The sequence below is a fragment of the Condylostylus longicornis genome, unplaced genomic scaffold, assembly GCF_029603195.1.
Source record: "Condylostylus longicornis isolate FDR11 unplaced genomic scaffold, ASM2960319v2 ptg000121l, whole genome shotgun sequence".
NCBI lineage: Eukaryota > Metazoa > Arthropoda > Insecta > Diptera > Dolichopodidae > Condylostylus > Condylostylus longicornis.
The window spans coordinates 347,617-369,470 of record NW_026578089.1 but is presented as its reverse complement, the minus strand read 5'-3'; the positions used below and the strand labels follow the sequence as shown (position 1 = coordinate 369,470).

The 21,854-nt window shown below is 30.4% G+C and overlaps 1 protein-coding gene across 4 annotated transcripts in view; it reads right to left on the bottom strand.

Moving 5' to 3' along the window:
- LOC129614819 (carbohydrate sulfotransferase 11) overlaps window positions 1–15,344 on the bottom strand; it is a 31,508-nt gene extending 16,164 nt beyond the window's left edge. For 2 of the 4 annotated variants that reach the window (XM_055529717.1, XM_055529715.1), the window contains exon 1: window positions 14,367–14,537. The gene's annotated coding sequence lies outside the window, so the exon portion shown is untranslated. Of the gene's footprint in view, window positions 1–14,366; window positions 14,539–15,068 lie in introns of those variants that run through there. The other 2 variants (XM_055529716.1, XM_055529718.1) reach the window with 2 other exon arrangements.
- Between the last annotated feature and the right edge of the window lie 6,510 nt (window positions 15,345–21,854).

Sequence of the window (21,854 nt, the reverse complement as noted above, 5' to 3'; positions counted from 1 at the left end):
TCACTGCTGTCACATACGAATATGTTAAACAAGTAACGCAGAGATAAATATCATTTCTACGAAGAAAAAGAAAACTTAAGATTTTATATATGTAGCTCTTTTACTTATACATATACTTAGTTTCTCAAAATTGTAGGATTACACCTGCGATTTATGGACTTAAAGTAAGTCGCTCACAGGTGAATACGAACTTTACGAAGTGTTTTAAATTTGCTCATGGGTTACAAGATGGAACTCAACGTAAGTATTTTTTATAGTCATGAGGCTCAATGTGTTAATTTTGTTTTATTGTTTTCAAAAATATCTGAAATTAGTGCGATTCGCACTAGTGACTTCGAGTAATTAATAAATAATATTAATACAATATAAGTTGATGTTGGAGTAATATAATATTGTATGACTTCATCACTAAAGAAATCTTCCGTTTTTAACTTTATTATTTATGTATTTATTTTGTCCCCAACAATATGAGATACGGTTTCTATAAAAGTAAACACACAAATAAATACAATTACTCCCTAGCGCTATAACTACAGTTTTGATTCGTGTATGGCGCAGAATAATCCATCGACATTTGCATAAATTAATTGTCGTAAAAATAATTATTTTTACCGACCGCATTGTGTATACAATAAGGTAGGACATGTCATGGCAACAAATTTTGCATATCGAGTGATCGGTGGGAACTCACTTCTGCATGGTAGGTAAATAAACTGTTTTTAACCGATTTTGATGAAGTTTTATATGTAAGTTTATTTCGACTATGGCACAGATTGATCAGAGACATATCAGGCCAAAGGAACTGGACCTTTTAGCGGGCCTATTTTACATTTTTGATTATTTTGAAGAAAGCATTCAACATATTTACTTGAAATTTCATATATAAGCTTTGTTCGACAGTACTCGAAACCTCCTTTGAACTGTTGAAAGAAATCAGGTGTCAACAACTAGATGTTTACTACGGGCCGATTATACATTTTTGCGTATATAACGAAAAATAATCAACCGATTTCATTGAAATTTAATATTTAAATGCAGATTATAATATTAAAAGATTTTATATTTTTTATATCTACCGAATGAATTGATGGAATTTCTTGAAATTTAATATTTGAGCTCTGGTTATTACCAGAAGTTATTTTCGTATAATTCGGACGGCACAAAATGAACCTCTACCAAGAGCCAAACTCACATTTTTCTGAGTATGTTAAATAAAAACTTATTAGTGTCCTTAAAATTGTAAAGAAATATTTAAAACGCATTTATTTAGATTTTAGACAAAATACATTGCGGTCGGTTATGTGCTGACACATCAATTTTTTTTTCAATATTTAAAGTTCTAATGTTTTTAAAAATTGTTATGGCCCCTAAAAAGTTTACGTGGCCCCCCAATATTACTTTTTCCTTCTATGGCCCTCGCTGAGAAGCACTGGTCTAAAATAAACATTTTTTCATCTCATTATGAAAAAGCGATCAGTCAGTCACTACACCAGAATATGATGTTTCAATCTTTTTATTTTTGATGTTTGTTAAAAATCTCATGTACATATGAATGAATAATTTTATGAATACACATACATATATATGAAAATCATTTCATTATGTATTGTAATTTGTAAACTTTAATAAATACAAATAAATGAAATAGCTTTCTTATTTTGATTTCTTACGCGCTTGTATAAGTTTCTTTGCAAAATGTGTGAATAGTTCCAAATTTTATCAATTCACATAAGTTTTCTACAAATTTTAAAATTATAAACCTGATTAATCTATGCTTTAAATAAATAGTGCTTTGCATATAATTTTCTAGTACTTTTCTATCATTTTCAAATTTCTTAAACTATAACTTCTCTAGCTTATATGTATATATAATATAATATAACTCAAGTTTTTTTTTAATTTTTTAAATTAATTAATTTTAGTAAACTACTTAAAATAAGGGAGTAGAAACAGTACTTTGTATATATTTTTTTTTATCTTTATCTCAGTTTTCAATTTTTATTTAAAAATATGTATTATATTCTGTAATATTACATTTTTAAATTTTTGAATTTTTAAAACCATCAAATTTAATTAAACTATACACAGTTTTTATACACATATGATTGTAGTGTTTTTGTGCATGTAAAACATACTTATGATATCTCTTCTAAAACAAAAAAATTGAGTTTTGTTAAAAAACCCAATTATTAATATTAACCCATAGTAAAAATGGCACACAAATGTTCTTTTGAGGCTTTTGGAATTCTTTATGATTTTAATTTCTTTGGTATTCGATTTTTTTCCTATTCTATCGTTTCTTTTATCTGCTTACACATATTTGTCATAGTAATACACATACAAGTTTATATTTACATATTTGAAACAAAAATAATATGAATATTTACATATTTCATAACTAGGCAAATAATGCATTAAATTAACTTTTTTTTTTTGAGCAGTTTTCAAAAAAAAAAATTGTAAAAAAGTGCAGATTACTTTCACTCTGTCCGCCCGTGGGCATTTTTACATAACTTCTACAGCCTCGAAGATAAAAAGCTGAAATTTCATATGTAGAAAATTTTTACTAGAAATTTATTTCTGTAGAAGAAAATTTTACCTAAATACCCCTCCCGCCCCCTAAAAACAAAAGCCTAAAAATGCCATATTTTAAAAATTCATTGTAGCGAAACCATAAGCATTTTTCAAATTTTGCAAACGTAAAAGAGTAGTGGCTGGCTTCTTCTACCACAGCATAAAAAAATTTAATTTTAAAAAACAAAAGAGCCGTTAAAATTTATCGTTATCTAAAATCCGTTTTTTCCAATTTTTTGATATCGTTTTTTTTCTAGACCGCAGGTTAAAGGAGTCGCAACTTTTAACAATTTTTGTACACTAATCAAGAGTTTATTTCGTTAGAAGAAATAAGCTCTTTATATCCACCCAAGTTATCGCCTCTTGAAATTTGTAAAATTTGAATTTTTGGCCCTTGCTATTTCCAAAACTGCAAGCTTTTTCAAATTTCTATAAATAAAAACAGTAAATGCCATGCCATTAAAAAATATAATTATTTTCCAGAACTCATGCAATTAACCATAAATTCGAAATTATGTTAATGCCTCTTTAATTTTTTTTTGCTTGTAATAAATGAAAGTAATTTGGCTAACGTAGTATATAGCTAGGTTGTTCGTAAAAGCGTTTCACTTGTTGAAGGAAAAAGTGCTACATTTTCAATGTAATTTTTATATTTTTTTATATACCGAGTGAATTTTTATATTTTTACCGACCGTATTGTATATACAATAGGTAGGTTATGTGATGGCAACAAATTTTGCATATCGAGCTTTCGGTGGGAATGCACTTCTCCATAGTAGGGAAGTGTAAGTAAACTATTTTGAGCAACCTGTCGATCTGTCGGTCTGTATGTGCATGCGTGTATCTCAAGTTCGGCTGACCCGATTTTAATGAAATTTTATATGCAAGTTTATTTCGATCATGGCACGGATTGATCAACTTTTGGGATATATCAGGCCTCGGGAAATGCACTTTTTAGCGGGCCTGTTTTACATTTTTGACCATTTTAAAAAAAATATTCAACCGATTTACTTGAAATTTTATATATAAGCTTTGCTCGACCGTCCGCGAAAATTCCTATGTTTTGGAAGAAATCAGCGGTGTTCAACTCTATGATGAACAGACACGACTATAAATCAGAAGTAAACTTCATTTTGGACACCGCTGTAAAGAACGGTTATTCTACTGAACGTATTAACAAACTCATTAGGAAGAAAAAACGAAAAATTAAGCAGGAGAATATGATCACATTGTTTAAACAGAACAGGATATTGGAAGAACAAAGAACAACATGGGCATCTTTAAGTTATGATCATCACTGTACAAACTTGATAAATAAACAACTAAGGAAACACAATATTCGGACATCGGAAACCAATAGTAAATATCAACTTAGGAGTTTGTTAAATTCGGCTAAGGATAAATTGAAGATACATGAAAGATGCGGTGTGTACAAAATCAATTGTAATAATTGCGATAAATTTTACATAGGACAAACGAAGAGACCCGTTACAACAAGACTTAGTGAACATTTAAGTGAAATAAAACGTGCAAGGAGAGTAGGATTTAACCGGATTTTCGATTCTATGGTTGCAAAACACATTTATGAAACGGATCACACAATCACGGAAGATAACTTAAAGGTATTAAAAGAGGTAAAAGGAAAACACAGGAGAGAAGTTCATAAAAGCATGCAGATATACAAATCAAGCAAGGACTGCCTACTGAACACGGACGAAGGTAACGCGGCTACTTTGCTCTTTAAATTAATTATTTGACCAGTTTTAAGGTTTAAAACAGGTATAAATTTAGTTTGTAAATAGTAAAAACAAAAAAAAAATAAATAATCAAGGAAGTTTTCTTTTCATATCAATATAAAAAAAAAAAAAAAGAAATGAGGCATCGGAAACTAGGCGTTTACTACGGGCTAAATATATATTTTTGCGTATATAAAGAGAAATAATCAACCGATTTCATTGAAATTTAATAAATTTCCGTCCGCGAAAATTCGTAACTTTTGAAAGAAATCAGGCATCAGCAACTGGACGTTTACTACTGGCCAAATATACATTTTTGCGTATATAAAGAGAAATAATCAACCAATTTCATTGAAATTTAATATTTGAATTCCTCGTATTAAAACAATGAACATATAAAATTTTTGGAAAAATCAAGCATCGACAACTAGACGTTTACTACGGGCCAAATATACATTTTTGTGTATATAAAGAGAAATCAACCGATTTCATTGAAATTTAATATATGAATTCCTCGTATTAAAACAATGAACATATAAATTTTTTGGAAAGATCAGGGCTCCAAAACTGATTTGCGGGCCGATTTTACATTTTTCACCATTTTGAAGAAAATATTCAACCGATTTACTTGAAATTTCATATATGAGCTTTGCTCGACCGTCCGCGAAAATTTCTAACTTTTGGAAAAAATCAGGCATCAGCAACTGGACGTTTACTACGGGCCAAATATACATTTTTGTATATATAAAGAGAAATAATCAACCAATTTCATTGAAATTTAATATTTGAATTCCTCGTATTAAAACAATGAACATATAAAATTTTTGGAAAAACCAAGCATCGGCAACTAGACGTTTACTATGGGCCAAATATACATTTTTGTGTATATAAAGAGAAATCAACCGATTTCATTGAAATTTAATATATGAATTCCTCGTATTAAAACAATGAACATATAAATTTTTTGGAAAGATCAGGGCTCGAAAACTGATTTGCGGGCCGATTTTATATTTTTCACGATTTTGAAGAAAATATTCAACCGATTTACTTGAAATTTCATATATGAGCTTTGCTCGACCGTCCGCGAAAATTTCTAACTTTTGAAAGAAATCAGGCATCAGCAACTGGACGTTTACTACGGGCCAAATATACATTTTTGTGTATATAAAGAGAAATCAACCGATTTCATTGAAATTTAATGAATTCCTCGTATTAAAACAATGAACATATAAATTTTTTGGAAAGATCAGGGCCCGAAAACTAATTTGCGGGCCAATTTTACATTTTTCACCATTTTGAAGAAAATATTCAACCGATTTACTTGAAATTTCATATATGAGGTTTGCTCGACCGTCCGCGAAAATTTCTAACTTTTGGAAGAAATCAGGCATCAGCAACTGGACGTTTACTACGGGCCAAATATATGGTTATTACCGAAACTAAATGGTGGGTATTTCAGGGAATTCGGGTAGCACGAAACGAAACTGTACTAAGAGCCAAATTTACATTTTTCTAGGTATGTTAATTATAAGCTTACAAATGTCCTAAAAATTGGAAAGAAGTATTTGACAGACATTTTTTTTAATTTTCTGTAACACTTTCACTTAACTAGACAATACACAATGTGGTCCGTTATGTGCTGACCACATCAGATTTTTTTATATACAATGTGAATGGAATTTTTATATTTTTTTACATGCCGAGAAAAATTTTTCATATTCGCCACTAAAATATTTATTATGAATTAATATATATAACTTATTTCAAAAAATTTTTATTGTACTAAAATAATACTTTTTGGAACCGAGACTTATTACAGTAGTAAAAGCTTCATTTAGAATATCAATGTTTTTTACAACAACGAAAACTTTTTACAATAACGAAAACTTTCATTCAAAAGTTTATATTCATATTGTATTAAAATTTTTATATTGTGTTTTGGAAATCACGGTATCCATGAGAACATACCTAAATTCATGAGATCATTAACACAACGCGAAGATTTGTAGGTTATTCAATGTGGGCCTGTATACTTTTTATAAAATAAATACGATATGTTTGTACGTAATATATTGATTCTATTCAAATTGAGAATAAATTTTTCATTTTCGTTTTTTTTCCAAGTAATTTTTTTTCGGTTTCTTTGTTTGTATTTTGTATTTCTTTTTTTATCGTTAAAAATCTGCGATAAAAAAAGAAACACCATACAAGTGTGTTATTTGTGTATTATACGAAAATTTGTGTTTTGCCTAACTTTTTTTTGGTTTGATAATATTGAATTTTTGCTTTAAAATTTCAAGTAAATATGTTGATCAATTCATGTCATTGTCGAAATAAACTTTTACATATAAAATTTCATCAAAATCGGTTCAGCCGAACTTGAGATGCACGCGTGCACACACATAGTTGATTTACACTTCCTTACCATAGAGAAGTGTTCCAACCGAAAACTCGGTATGCGAAATTTATTGCCATCGCATAACATACATTATTGTACACACATTCGGTCGGCTATAATATTGCATAAAGTAGAAAAGTTTTATCTTGCGAAAATGTGAGAGAAAGGTTAATAGTGTTTGCTTGAATTATTTATAAAGCGTGCATTTTTTCCGTTGTTCTCAAAAACGTTTAGCGAAATTTGAATTTTAAGACCTTTTAATTATATTTGTAGCAAATTATTATTTATCGCTTTATGGAGAATTAAAATTTTATATAAGGCAATTTTTCGAGAATTCTAAATGGAAAACTTCCAAATCGCGATCCGTAAGAGCAGCATGGAAAAAATAAAATTTTAAAGATTTCCATTAAACAAAAAATCGCTTTCGGGATTCGAAATTTTATTTTTTCGAAATTGACATAATCGTACAACTTCTATTTGGTGATTCCGAACAAACCCCAATATTTCAGCGTTAACAGCGTCACAGATACAATATCAAATAAATTCTGAACATAACACATCGTCAAAATTTTTTTTGCTGTTATTCCAAAAGATGATACTGATACAATGTGTCTGATGCGTCGCAGATGCAATTCCGAAAATACCGAAATTATTATACTAGTTGAGTGTGCTTGCATTGCAAGTGTTTTCACAAACACACGATCTTATAAGAAAACCTCTTTAAAATAATTACGTAAATAAAATAAAATCATAAGTTACTGCATACGCCTAAAGTTAATAATTAGAATCCATGCGCACATGTATATGGATTATATAAAGCATATGAATAAAACATACGAATAAAATGCGTTAATGTATAATTAGGTAATACTAATAATATTTAGTGTAATATGTACAGGATGCGATATGAACTTTTTTTATTGAACATTTTATTTAAAATGAAAATAAAAAAGCTTTACCTTAAAAATTAATATCAGTGAATTTCCGTCCCTAAATGTTTTTTTAAAAATACTCTATTTGTAAAAGTTTAATGTAATCGAGTAAAATTTTTTTTAAATTTCGTCTTTAAAGTATATTGTAAAGGAATTTAATGTACCCTTGTGTTTTCCTTACTTATACATTTTGAAATCTAATGTTTATATAATTAGAATATAATATCTTTTGTCGCAAGTCTCTAGAAGTACTCGTATTTTTTTACACCTAAGAAGTATATGTACATATGTATCTAGTCGTGTTCGCTTGCATTGCAAGCCTTGCAAGTATTATGTCTGTAATTTCAAAATTGTGTTCCATTGTTTGTATGAGATATTTTAAGTTTACTTTCTTTCTTCAAAAACACACCCGTAATATGCATATAGATATGTTTTTTTCCTAATATTTTTTAAGATAAAACTTAAAATAAGAAATGCTCTTAAAAATAATTACGAAAAAGTACATAATTAAACACAAAATTAGTTCTCTTGAGATCTAATATCTTTTTAGTAATTTATTTTGACAATAAGCACTTTAAGCGATAAATTACCGTATACGCATAAAATAATTCGCTACTAAAATCCATGAACATACTCGTATGTATTTGGATTTTATAAAACATGCGAATAAAACGCGTGAATGTATAATGAGTTAACACTAACACTAACGTATATAGGGTAATGCGTATAGCATACGATTTCTATGCAAAAAGTCCCTGGTTCGAACCCTGAAAAATGCAATTTGCCAGATGAACTTTTTTTTTATTGATAATTTTATTTTTTTAAAATGAAATTAAAAAAGCTTCTCCCTTACAAATCAATATCAGCTAGGTTCCGTTCTAAATATTTTTTTGAAAATACCTTATTTGTAAAAAGTTTAATGCAATACAATAACATTTTCTTATAAAATTTTGCCCTAAAAATATATTGCCAAGAAATTTAATGTAAAATTATGTTTTGCTTACTAATACATTTTGCAGCAGATCGCGAAAAGAATATATAACTAAATGCGTACGTACATACTTATTACAAAATAATGTAGATTTTATTAAATCTTTACAATTTTCTTAAGAAAGTGTTCACTTTTTGTTATAACTCACACTTCCAAATATGAATTTACATATTTATACCACCAAAATTAATAGAAAATTTACCTCTACAGGATGTAGTATCATTTTGTAAAAAGCGGTAACAAAGCATCTTGGGAGGGGGTGAAGGGGGAGGGTGGATGGAATTCTTGCTTTTTCTGGGACTCTAGAGGCAAAACCCTATCTAATGCCTTTTGTCCCATGTCTCTAGTCCTTCTAGAAGTACCCGTACTTTTTGCCACCTGAGAAGTAGCTATATATATATAATGTAAAATAGGATGATTTTTGAAGAGTTATTCGAAATATGAATAAAATGTAGAATTACGAGTATAAAGAAAAATTCAAGGTACTGCGTAGCCTGGTGGGTAGCGTGATAGTTTGATAACCATAAGGCTTACTAGATCGAGGCTTAGCGAAATGTTGTCGTATTTTCCTTTTTTTGGATTTTTTTTAAATTTTTTTACCAACCGTATTGTATATATAATACGTAGGTTATGTGATGGCAACAAATTTTGCATATCGAGTTTTCGGTGGGAACGCACTTCTCCATGGTAGGGAAGTGTAAATAAACTATTTTTAGCAACCTGTCGGTCTATCGGTCTGTCGGTCTGTGTGTGCGTGCGAGTATCTCAAGTTCTGCTGAACCGATTTTGATGAAATTTTATATGTAAGTTTATTTCCACCATGGCACGGATTGATCAACTTTTGGGATATATCAGGCCTCGAGAACCGCACTTTTCAGCGGGCCTGTTTTACATTTTTGAATATTTTGAAGAAAATATTCAACCGATTTACTTGAAATTTCATATACAAGCTCAGCTCGATCGTCCGCGAAACCTCCTAACTTTTGGAAGAAATCAGGTGCCAGCAACTGGAAGTTTACTACGAGTGAAATGTACATTTTTGCGTATATAAAGAGAAATAACCAACCGATTTCATTGAAATTTAATATTTAAATTCTTCGTATTAAAACAATTAACATACAATTTTTTTGATTTTGGAAAAATCAAACAGATTTTGGAAAAATCAGGGCTTGAAAACAGATCTGCGGGCCGATTTTACATTTTTCACCATATCTACCGAACGAATCTATGGAATTTCTTGAAATTTGATATTTGAGTTCTGGTTGGTACCAAAACTAACTGGCGAGCATTTCAGTGAATTCGGGTAGCACAAAGCGAAACTCTACTAAGGGCCAAATTTACATTTTTCTAGGTATGTTAACTATAAGCTTACTAATACCCAAAAAATTGGAAAAAGTTTTTAACAGGCATTTTTATAATATTCTGCAACACTTTCACTTGACTAGGCAACACACATTGCGATCGGTAATGTGCTGACCACATTAGATTTTTTTATTTTATTTTATTTAAATTTTTTGTTTTGTTTTTTTATTATATAACAGATAAATATTGTTATAAAAGTTTAAGAAAAATTTTCAAAAATATATTGTCATAATAGTTTTGGAAAAATTCGCAAAAACTTGAAGTACATAAGTACACACAGAAGCATGTATCTATATTTTTTTAAAGCTTCCTATATGAATTGAATAATATTCAAAACTGTGACTAAACCTGTAGGAATAAATTTTAAACACATAATTATAGAATCATTGGGCTAATAGAGAAATCAATTTTTCAAATAAAGAAAAAGTTTAGGCACAAACAAAATATTAATTTTATTCAAATATGTGGGTGTGCATATGTATGTATTAGAACTGAACATTTTAAAATCTTTCGTTCGAATAATAAGAAATGAATTTTTAAATACATACATACATAATTATGAATGTATTCCTATTTTGGTAAAGCTTCTAACGAAACAAAATGTTCAAAACTCTTTGTTTTTTACCAAACAACTTACATAGTTCACCAACAAACAAATTTTATTGGTAAACTATGATTAACAAAATAATAATTTTATTCAAATATATGTATGTACCAATTCGTTCAACGAAGCAAAATGTACAATTTGAAATTTTTTTGCATATGAATTCGTACAAATTTTTCTTAATTTTCTTTTTTTTACAAAATTGGTTATTTATCATTAATTCTCACACTCCTATTCGTACAGTTACATAAAGGTACCAAAATTCTTGGAAATAAATTTTGCAATGTTTGTAATTGTTAATAATTTTTCTTAGTTTCGGTCAATAATTAAAGAAAATATCACTTTTATTTAAACTATGGACAGGAAATCTAAAGAAACTTCAACAAAGCTACGGAAATTTATCGTAGCTTTCTATAAAAATGGCAAATCGCTTTCAGAGATTAGGGTTCTAATCAGAAAGTAGCCTATGCAGCATCGATGTGTAATCATGTAAAAATCCCGTACAAAAATGCATCAATACAGTAATACTTTAAAGTTTGGTGCCTAAAAGTTGCGCATCATATTAAATCAGGTTTGCATGAACTTTTGTGTACATCAGCTGAGAAGCAAATAATTTATTATTTTAACTTAATAACTCATAAAATTATTTATTTCTTTATGCACGGTATTAATATTTTTAAATGTTCCATTATAACAAAATCTCCAAAAATTAATTGAATTTAAAAAAAATTTTTTAATAGATTTTCTGTTGTTAATAATGCCAGTATTTTTACACAAAACATTTTCAAAGTAAACGCTAAAAAACATATTATTTAGAAAGTGTCCAAAAAGGCAAAATAATATTGCATCAGTAAGGTAAACCGGTAAACGCATTACATCGGTATAGCATCAGTAACATTTTTTTGCATCGACGCTTCATTGATGCACATTTTCTATTTCTTTCCGATTATACCCTAGTACTTTAAAGGAAAGGAGTCGTTTTACAATTCTGTGTATTATAAATGGTTGTACCGATGAAAATAGAATACAAAATAAGCCACGAAATTTAAATAGAAAGCTATTAAGGATTAATAGCTAAAACGCATGATTCTCTGAAAAATTAAAAATAACCTAAAAGCAAGTGCTCCTAAGCTAGTAGACATAGTAAAGACTTAACTTGCAAAATGTAAGGACAGAAACAGTTCGATGGACTATTAGAAAGCATGGTTACAATGGTAGAGTGGTTACAATGGTTACGTAATTTTTACCAACGAAAGTAAATTTAATGTTTTTGATTCTAATGGCAGACAAATTATTTAGAGAAAACCTAATTGTAAAACATGGTGGAGATTCAGTGATGGTGTGAGGGTGTCAACACCTGGAAGAGGAAATTTAGCTATAATAGAAGGTTATTATGAACCAAGATAAATATATTGATATCTTAAAGATAAATTTAAAAGAAAGTGCTGAGCGCTCGGGAATCCGAGAAAGTTTCAGATTTTATTTAGATAATGATCCCAAGCACAGTATAAAACCCGATCACGGTTACTTTATAATTTTCCGAAAGTTGTACAGACACCTCCCCAATCTGTGGATATTGACCCGATTGAAAATTTATGGCAAGAATTAGACAACCAAGTTCGAAAACATTAAATAACGAGTGTAAACGTGTTAAAAACCAAATTAGTGTAAGAATGGGCTCAAACATCACGAAAAAACTTGTTGAATCAATGCCAAACCGATTAGAAAAAGATGTAATTCGCAATAAGCACTTTGCAAAAAAGTAGTAGTCTTAAGATTAGATTAAGTTTTTGCTTTTAATAATATAATTAATGTAATGCTGTACCAATACAACTGTGACATGAATTTGTTCAATGAATTTTTAAAAATATTTTTTTTTTAACAATTTTGTTTGTTAAATATAATTTAATTTTTATTTTTGTTTACTACTATTGTTATGTAATAAAACTTGAATGAAATATTTACATTTTCTGTTTTAGTAAATAGCATTAAAGTACGATTGCTGTACGAATACAAGTGGGAGCCTCTGTATGTATTAGAACTGAACATTTTAAAATTTTTCGTTCGAACAATAAGAAATGAATTTTTAATACATACATATGTACTTATATAATTATGAATTTTCATTTATTTCAAAGCTCCTAACGAAACATAATATTCAAAACTGTTGGTAAACATATAAATAAACATAATAATAATTCTATTTATATATATGTATGTATACATATGTATGTATTAGAATTGAAAATTTTAAATTTTTACGCTCAAACAATAAGAAATGAAATTTTAAGTACATTCATATATAATTATTAATATATGCACTGCCCTAGTAAGAGTAAGGCCACCGCGTAGAGAGAGCGACTCTCATTTTCCTTTTATGATTTATGAAAAAAAGTGTATTGTTTATATGAAGGAAAAAAATTTTCGCCGTGCTTTGCATCTGAAAATATTCAAAAAGATTTTTATATAAATAAGTTTTGGAGTTTTATTTTGATATTTACAAGAAAAAAGACGAAAAAGAGGAAATTTTCCATTTAAAATAAATTTTATTAAAAATATATTTTCTAAAATTTATAGAAATACAATCAATACAAAACTTCCTCATTGCCATTTAAAAGGATTCTGAGTTAAATTACGATTCGTGATATTGAAGAAAATATTGGGTACTTTAAATAATCAATGCTAACTTAGAATTAATATAAAATTTTCGACAAATCAAAATTTAGAAATCTTCCAAAATAGGACGTTTGATGAAAAAAGTACGTTCAAAAATCATACCATTTCTAAAGCATTGTTAAGTTTATATGCCACAAAAATATTTGAGGTTTGAAAAAAATCATAGCATTGAAATAATAATTTGTTGTTATTGGTAACTTTTTTGTATATTTTGTAAAGATAAGCTATAAAATTATGCAAGAAAATATTTTTAAGATTTCAAGTAAAGGTTTCAGACAAGAATATGTATGCAATTGCGAGAGACCGAAGACCGATTTTTTTGTATTTAAAGTACATTTACAATTTTTCATTTAAATGTTTTCAAATATATTATACATACTTTAAATAAAACACACATGTCACTTTTCTCGTATGATACACTGGAAAAGTTATATTTTTTGCATTGTGAAATATTTTCCTTGTTTTAGCCGAAAGGTAAAATATGTCTCTTATTTCAAATATTTACGTTATAGTTTCTATTAAACATTTTAATTTTACATAATATAATGTTCTAAAAGTGCTAAAAAGAGTTATGCTGCATGCTTGCAGAGTTATGCTGCATGTCTAAATGTTCCATCTCTACAATCAACAAAGCTACAAATGAAAATAGTACATTCGCATTTACATGTACATTGTATAAAAATTAATGCAATTTTTATTTTTTTCGTTTTATTCCCCAGATCGTGCACTTAAACGGAATTTTTATATACAGATTGCATTATACCGTTTATTCATATTGTATAGCAATAACTCGAACCAATGACACATATCTGACCCGGCAGTCGCATCTCTATATAGTTTCCAAATTTCATGAATCTACCTTTATTTTTCCAAGGATATTATGTCACCTATGATGGCAGCTACCCAAACACGTTGTTGTGAAATTTTGGTGTCGATTGTATTATTCGTTTTGAGTTATCGTGCGCAACAAACATATGTACATAATGTATTAAGCTAGACCTGCTTTAACTGTGCAAATTGCTTAGCAATCAAATGCATACTTACATATACATATTTACAACGTAAGCATAATTGAATACGTATATCTACTTACAAAAGATCAAAATTAGGAAACTTTATTCCTTTTATTTATATTTTTCCGCTTCCTAATATTTTTTTAAATTTTATTAGTTACAATATAATAATAATTTCCATAAGCAATAGAAATCTATAATAATAAAAAATTTTTCAACATTATTAATATGAATTTACATAAGTACACATACTTGAATATCACTATTTTTAAGGGGTGGGTGCTTTTTCAAACTTATAGCTAGCGTTTACATAGGCTTGTACATAGGCTCATTTTGATTAGCACTTACATAGTTTCAAGTGCTAACCAAAATGAACATGTCAATAAGACGTTCAAACTTATCGAAGGCGTATGTTTTGACAAATTGGATGTAATTTTGTCATACTGACGAAATTATTTTGACCAAACATGGCGTGCCAATAAATTGATTAATATTTTAGATCAGCTGATGCAAAATGAATCATCATATAAAATGACAATTGAAAACCTAACGAACTTATTTACTATTTTGAAAAGTTAATTTTAGTTGATCACTTATTTCTTTGACTTAATATTTTGAATGCCAACGTGTTCATTTGGATACGACTTTAGATAGGAAAATTACAACACATACACAAATTTTGCTACTTTTACTAAAGAAACATATACTAGTTTACAGATATAAGAAAAAACAGATGCACAAAAATTAAAAACTAAAAAACTAAATTCAAAACCGAAAGTTACCTTTTATCTAACAATATACATTGTATTTGTGTATGTATGTATGTATTTGGTAAATCAAACTTTGTAACCTTGTATTCTTTGGCCATTGTTACCTCCTATATTTCTCCCTTTTTACAAATTACAAATTTTTTTCAAATTACAAAATTTTCAGTATTCTCTTTGAATGTAAATATGTAAATAAACATTATAATTCTTTTTTTAATTCATAATATTAATTTTTAAGATTAATTTTAGAAATTAGTGAATATGTGAAAAAAAAGAAACTATCGCTTTTAAAACACACCGTATCGTGACAACTGAAATAATATTTCTCTGAAGGTAATGTTACTTAAACTGTCAAAATATTTATTTTTTAAGTTAAAGGGGTCAAGGTTTGCACATCGTCCAAATGCTTGATACAAAATAAATCGAAAATTAAATCCATAAACTCAAATATTTCCAGTTCACTGAAATATAAATTTAAAGTTTTTACTTTTTTTAGAGTAATAACAAAATTTAAAAACAAAAGTTATTCTAAGAAATTCTGTCAATCCGACATTATTTTTTTTAGGTTGAATGTTCCTATAATCTGGGAAACCTTTGGATGAGGCAAAGTTATATAGACCGATTTCTCTATTACCAGTGATATCAAAAATTTTGTTGTTAATAAGGAAAATTGTTAATAGAAAATTTTTTCTTAGAAAAAGTTTGATGCCGATAAAAGAATAGAAGAAACTGATTTCAAACCATCTGTCTGGTTTTAGAACAAAGCAGTGACCTAGCACACAGAAAAACAAATATTCTAAAAAAGTCGTTAGAAAAGAAGTAAATGTGTACAAGAATATTTCTGAGATGGTGTGCCTCAAAGCAGTATTCTGGATCCTATATTATACGTACTTTATACAAGCGATTTGCCAGATTTATGGGGTGTAATTTTGACTACATTTGCGAACGATACAGCAATATTGGCAGTGGGATCAAATGTAGAAGAATCGACAAAAAATTATCAGATGTATCTATATTCGGTTTATCTAAGATACACCCAGCACATTCTAAATGGCTTGTTGCTGAATTATCTCCCTAATTTAACAATGATTCAATATAAGTTCTATAATGGTATTTTCCATCTGACGGAGTAATATTTCTAACATTGAATTGTACTCTGCACTGCTTAATTATAGAATGTAATAGATTATCAATTACACTGGGTTGTTGAAGTATTTTTCCATCTTCACTCCTGTCATGAGGCCACGGTGTTCCATTTTTTTTTTAAATTTTAACTTTTAGTTTTAGATATGTTGAAGATAAAACCCTGTATGTATGACCTAATGAAAAGATAAGTGCCTGTATGTATGACCTAATGAAAATTTTAGGTTTTAATCAAATATATCTCGTTTTTGAATTTTTTTTCTGCTTACTCTTAGCTTTGCGTTTCTTTTGATTGGAATGAGTTAATGTAGTTGAGGGACTTCTTTTTATAGCTCCTCTTCTTCGTATACCGCTTCTACATATTTCATTTAGTTTGTTTACAATTCGACGTCTTATATTTTTAATGTCTTTTTCCCTCTGTCTTTCGATACTTCTTTTGGATCTTCTTTAGAATAATATTAGATAACGCATTAACGCCCGTGTCTAAGGATTCTTTTTATACTAAGTTTAAACCAGATTATATGAGTGGTTTTAAATATTTAAACAATCCCTCAAAGATACTTCCCAGTCCGCGATCTCTTTGATATTGTACATTTAACTGCACTAAAGGTCCGATTTCATCAATACCCCTCCCACTTTGTTCTAAAGAATACTTGTGATATGAATGGTTCATCGTCTAAGAATAAATAACATTAGCTTGTTGACTTACTCATATCTTTTAGAGTGCAACACAATTTTTGTTGGCATGTTACTTCTCGAAAAAGTTAAATTATACCCATATTTGTCACATAGTAACATTGAAATGCTTTCAAAACTGTATTTTTCAATATTACAATACTGAACTTGATCAAATTGTAATACAAGATTTGCAAATGGATTTGTTGTATTAATAGTTCCCATACATACATATCCATATCTGTATACACAAACATTGTTTGTATTTCAGCCGAAGGCCTTTTAGTACACAATTTTATGTATTCTGTATGTGTGGTATCGATGTTAAATTTGTTATCCAAAACATAATTAGCGCCATTTGAAATAAAAGTGAATATTTCTTATATTAATTGTTGTTCACCTTCTTGTTTGATTTGGAGAAATATTCTCAAACAGCGTGGATAATAAAAGCGTTTTCCGGATAATATATAATTGATGCTTCACTCAACAGCATTATGTGAAAATTATCATCATTATGTTCTATTTGAGACGTGTCCGTTGTTGCGTAGATACACTAGAGACAGACTTTGCTTTTGTTTTTTTACGAACAGGAAAACTTAGTGGTAATTGTTTATCATCTTCTCTTGTAGATGATCGAAGCACTTGTTTTAAAGGTGTTTTTAGAACATTAATAAGAGCACTTGTGATATCGCCTGAATCAATTTCAAATATTCGTATATTTGCTATATTTATGGATTTCCTTGGCTTTAAGCTTGCTTCTTCTGAAGTGCTCTGCTATCATCAAAAATGAAAATATATAAGTATATCATTAAAAATATCATATCTTACCTCATCTAAAGGTACTATACTCAAATATTCTATAAGATCAATTTCTAAAAACTCCTTTTCAGGAGATAAATTGGTTTGTACATCAATATCAATCTTTATAACTAGGTCTGTTTATAAACTATATACTTTTAGATTATATCATATTATATTGTTTGTTAATGGATTCATTGGGCTTTTTTTGCATATCTTCACACAAAGTTTTAATCACCTCGGAGTCTTAATTTCTTATTAAAATATTCCGAAGTTTTGTTCAAGACTTTTCTAATGGATGCAGTACATACTAGTTTGCTAGTAAACGTTTCAGTTCTGACTCGAAATAAATCGTTTATACCATGCGTCAGGTTTAAGATAATATAGCTATTAGCTCTGACGTTGTCTCATTATATACTTTTTGAAATTCTTTAATATTTTCTGATACTATTTGCCGGGTCAAAAGTAAAATTTATGATTTATGTTGTGGATTTTTAAATAAAAGCAACTATTTTGCATTCAAAAATATATCTCTACAGAATTTTTTCTGATGAAAAAGATTTTACGATACCAGAAAGTTGATAAGATCCTTTAGAATAAACTCACAAACTTTCATATCTTTGACATCAATCATTAAATCATCCAAAATAATCAATGTTCGAATGATAGCAATTATCATTACTTAAATTTTCAATAATTTCATTAAAACATTCAATTTGCGTGAAATTTAAGTTTTTCGACATTGCGTTATGTTCTGGATTAGCGTTTCCTTTTAGCGTTGTGTATACAATAGGTAAGTTATGTGATGGCAATAAATTTTGCATATCGAGTTTTAGGCGGGAAGGCACTTCTACATAGTAGGGAAGTGTAAATAAACTATTTTTAGCAACCTGTCGGTGTGTGTGCACGCGTGTATCTCAAATTCGGCTGAACCGATTTTGATGAAATTTTATGTGTAAGTTTATTTCGACTATGTTTTATGTGTAAGTTTTTTTCGACTAACTTTTGGGATATATCAGGCCTCGGGAACTGCACTTTTTAGCGAGCCTGTTTTAATTTTTGATCATTTTAAAGAAAATATTCAACAGATTTACTTTAAATTTTATATATGTATAGGCTTCGCTCGATCGTCCGCGATCAAATATACATTTTTGCGTATATAAAGAGAAATAATCAACCGATTTCATTGAAATTTAATATTTAAATTCTTCGTTTGGGGGACAAAAATTGGCATGGGCCCTAGTCAGTCTTACATTTTCCTAACATGTGAGGCTGAAAATGCTAGGAAATGCCCTCTGAAAACATCAGCTCTGCCAACAAATCCGACTCTCACCTCCTAGAAGGTAGGTAACATAGTTATCTGCCGGGTGTCTCCTGGGCAACTTACTTAGTAAGGCTGACAGAGCGGGTGAAAGCGAGTACTCGGCGCTTAATCCGGGTTTCGTTGGTTAGGAGACGCGCGGGCGGTAAATCCAGAAGCGTCTGACCTAGAATAGGCGGCTCCCTGGTCTGCGTCTGATCCCTGAGGGACGGCAGTTTTTGAATCCTGGCAGTAGGTATAAAATGCAGAATTTAATCATATGTGCAATGGACAAAACAAAAGGATTCAGTACCCCAGGGGGTAATTCAACTACGTTGGAGAATCCACCCTCTTCGGAGGTCGGCTCTACGGATTCTGGGGAGAGCCATTTATTGCATTTGTTTGATCCGTTCAGGAGGAACGCGAAAACCCGGCGTTCACCACCTACATCTGATGTGCGGATGTTAGAAAAGAATAGAAATATAGAAGGTGGACTATCGAACATTCAAGCTCCACAGACCAATAAGGATACAAACATGAGTAAAGCTCAAGACAAAGAAAGTGATGATCAAAATGCTGATATACACAAAAGGATTAGCCAACTGGAACAGCTCTGTGTGGCTTTAAAAAGCGAGGTTCTTCAACTGAGGGCTGAAAACGAGAAACTAAGGAAAGAGAAGCATGCGCAAATTACAAACAATAAGTCTAATGTGGGCAGTCATAAAGAAAAAGAGGCTGCACCACGAGCAAAGCAGGTGAGGTCAGTCTTAGACGCCTACTCAACAGATGAGGATGAACTCGCCAGAGAAACGGATTGGATCCTAAAACAAAAGAGGTCCAGTAAAAAAAGAAAAGCGGAATCGTCTCCGGAAGTGGTTCAGGTGACAACCAACACTGAGAAAGCGGATGTTCCTGATTCTAAAAGTCGAGGCAATGTCACGAAAAACTCTAGGCCGCCCCCAGTAGTCATAAGTAATGTGGTCGACTATAATAAAATAGAGTCAACATTAACAAATAAGGACATCAATTATAAGGTTAAAATGATGAACAACAATCAATTTAAGCTTATTGTAAATTCCGAAATGGACTAAAGGAATCTTACCAGAGCCATGAATGGATCTGGACTAGAATGGCATACCTATGAAAACAAGCAGGCCAGACCAATAAAAGCCATGGTAAGAGGTTTTCACCCCAGTTGTAAACCGGAAGATATAAAGGAAGACCTAAGCTCTAGGGGTTACAAGATCTTAGATGTAACCAATAAAATGAAAAAAATTAAAGAAAGTGGGAAAAACATTATGGTGCCTCTACCGCTGTTTATGTTAACATTCTCAAATGAAGAAGAGATGAAAAAAATTTATGAAATCGATTACATAAACAGGATGAAAGTTAGGATAGAGGCACTTCGAAAGGACAAGACCATTCCGCAGTGTAAAAGATGTCAAAGGTATGGGCATACACAAAAATTTTGCCAAAGAGAACCGAATTGTGTTAAATGTGCAGGCAGGCACTTAACATCAGATTGCAGTAAGCCAAAGAGTAATGCAGCAAAGTGTTCCAACTGCTTGGAGGCCCACCCAGCAAAGTATAGGGAATGCCTTGTAGCTAAGGAACTGCAAAAGCGTAGAAATTTGAACAGCAACAACAACCTGAAGAATTCTGAACGGCCACCGAGGAAATTCACCTCAAGAATGGTCTCAAAAGATATACCATACAGGGACGTTCTCCAAACGAAAACTGATGACGGTGGCACGAGCAATAAAGCAAGGGCCAGTGACGTGAATGTTTTGTATAAAATGCAAAATATGATGCAGAACATGGTAGATATGATGGACAAAATCTCTAAGAGATTGAGCATTTTAGAGAGCGAAGGAAAAAAAATCGAGTACCAAAAGGCTTGGTAAATGATGGCACGAGGTAATTTTAAAATAGCAACATGGAATTGCAATGGTATTGCAAACAAAAGAGACATACTTGCAGTTTTTTTTTCATACACAGAATATAGACGTGTGCCTCGTAACTGAAACACATATGACCTCAAGAAGCAGGATTCGGTTTCCGGGTTATAGAATTTACAACTCGGACCACCCTGGAAATATAGCGAAGGGCGGAACGGCGATAATAATAAAAGAAAATGTGGTGCATTGCGATCTGCACCAGATGCAAACCGAGGGAATGCAAATGACGGCGGTTCAGATCACTTCGACTAAACAAAAATTTGGAGTGGTTGCATTTTATTGTCACCCCAGATTTAAAATTACGACAGAAATATTTCAAGGCGTTCTAACAGACCTAGGCGATAAGTTTATATTGGGGGGTGACTTTAACGCCAAGCACACTGATTGGGGTTCAAGGCATACCTCAACTAGAGGAAGAGAACTTAGGAAAGCAATTGGCGGCACGGGGTGCCTTTTTCATTCTACTTCGAAGCCAACGTATTTGCTAAACGGATGTTAATAAGTGTCCAGATTTAATAGATTTCTTCATAACGAAACGGATTGCGAAAAATTTCATCGAGGTTCATGATAACTACGATCTTGACTCCGATCATTTGGTGGTTATTCTTGTACTTAAGGAAAATATAGTTATGAAAAGGGCGAAACCTGCACTGACAAATAGAACTACAGATTGGTCAAGATTACGCTTAGAGATTGAACGTCAAATAGATCTAAGGAAAAGAATAAGAACGACCCAGCACATAGATGAGGAGCCCGAAAACTTTACTAAAATTATTCAAAATGCGGCTTGGAGTAGTTCCAAAATTAACGTTATTAGGAGGGGGGGCATTAACTTTCCCCAACATATACTAGCAAAAGTAAAACGAAGCAGGCGGGCGAGAAAAAGGTGGCAGCAAACGCGTGATCCTGCTGATAAAACCAGATGTA